The 1,693-nt window shown below is 61.3% G+C and overlaps 1 pseudogene; it reads left to right on the forward strand.

The window, feature by feature from the left end:
- The first annotated feature begins 926 nt into the window (after positions 1-926).
- Positions 927-1,693, forward strand: LOC140645938 (feather keratin Cos2-3-like; annotated as a pseudogene).

The following is a 1,693-nucleotide window of genomic DNA, read 5'->3' on the forward strand; positions in this document are numbered from 1 at the left end:
CTGAGCATCGTGACCAATGAGCGGCCGATCACCGAGGCCCAGAATCCCAGAATCGTTGAGGTTGGAAGGCACCTCTGGTGATGGTCAGGTCCGACCCTCCTGCTCAAGCAGGGTCAGCGAGAGCAGGTTGATCAGGACGCTGGCCCGTGTAGTCCTGAATATTTCCAAGAATGGAGACTCCACAACCTGCCTGGGCAATATCTCCTGGGCTTGGCCACCCTCCGAGTAGAAGAGTTTTTCCTCGTGCCTGGGTGGAATTTCCTTCCACGCTGCTCCAGTATGCACACAAGGGCAAGTAAGCAAGCACTCCTGCCTACACGTGAGCAACTGTGGACTCGCCCGAGGACACACGAGGAAGCCCCTCGGCAGGGCAGGGCTGGAGCACGCTGGGGCAGGACAAGGCTCCAGACACGCTGACGGCGCTGGTATTTGTAGGGGACCCCCCGGAGAGAGCCTAGAGAGCAGAGGAGGCCCAACAGGCACACAAAGGCCTCCCCAGAGCGGCATTAGGAGGAAGACAGTCAAAAGCTGCAGCAGCCTGCCAGTGACCATCAGAGAGAGCTTGGAGGGTGGGAGGAAGGGGACGCGGCACATTGTCCCGCTCGGGAACCCTTTGGCATGCAGGCGAGGATTGCAGGGCTGGGAGCAGCTGGGCCCTTTCTGCCAGTGGGGCTGCCAACAAGCCCACACGAGTGCCCCAGGCCAATGTCCCCAGCCTGCACGCGACCCCTCCGGCACTTGGGACTCATCTGCTGCTGGCACTGATGTGCTCCTGTCCCAGGAATCCTTAGGTCTCCCACCCCAGCAATGAAAAGGAACCTCCAAGGGGGAGCGAGCGGGCACGACCAAACAAGGAAATGAAAAGGCAGCCGTGCAGGAAGCCAAAACACAGCCCGTATCATTAGCTGGGATGTTTTGCATTTCAGATGAGCTTCTCAGAAAATTACTACTTCCACAGAGGCTTCCTCTGGACCTGGGGCAGTGCAGGACCAGTATAAAAGCCACCCCAGCTCTTCACTCTCTCATCCGCTTCGCTCCCCTTCTTCTCCTTCGGAAGCAAGTGAGTTGGAAGCTCTGTCCTATACTGGGGCTTGGGGCTGCCACTCCTGGGAGGGGAAGCGGGGAGAAGGTCTGGCGTGGAGAGGGGCTGGGGCTGGGCTGAGGGGACTCTGGGGCTCTTGTCTAGGAAAGAGCTTTCCTGGGCCTGGCTCTCTTTGCATGGTGCCCAGGGGGACAGGCAAAGAGGTGTGTGCGCCTCCCTGCACAGCCTCCATCTCCCCGCCCAGCACATGCCTTGGCTCCCTCGTGGTGGGCGGACAGGCTGCTCCTCACGCACCCCCGTGCTCCCCCCTGCCCTCTCTCCCAGGTGCACCTCCAGCCCCAAGACATGTCCTGCTACAACCAGTGCCTGCCCTGCCAGCCCTGCGGCCCGACCCCGCTGGCCAACAGCTGCACCGAGCCCTGTGTCAGGCAGTGCCAGAACTCCACCGTCGTCATCGAGCCCTCCCCCGTGGTGGTGACCCTGCCCGGACCCATCCTCAGCTCCTTCCCACAGAACACCGTTGTGGGATCCTCCACCTCCGCTGCCGTTGGCAGCATCCTCAACTCTCAGGGAGTGCCCATCAACTCCGGGTGCTGTGACCTCTCTGGCATTTCCAGCCGCTACTGCGGCAGAACATGCCTCCCCTGCTAA

The sequence above is a fragment of the Ciconia boyciana genome, unplaced genomic scaffold (assembly GCF_034638445.1).
Source record: "Ciconia boyciana unplaced genomic scaffold, ASM3463844v1 HiC_scaffold_49, whole genome shotgun sequence".
NCBI lineage: Eukaryota > Metazoa > Chordata > Aves > Ciconiiformes > Ciconiidae > Ciconia > Ciconia boyciana.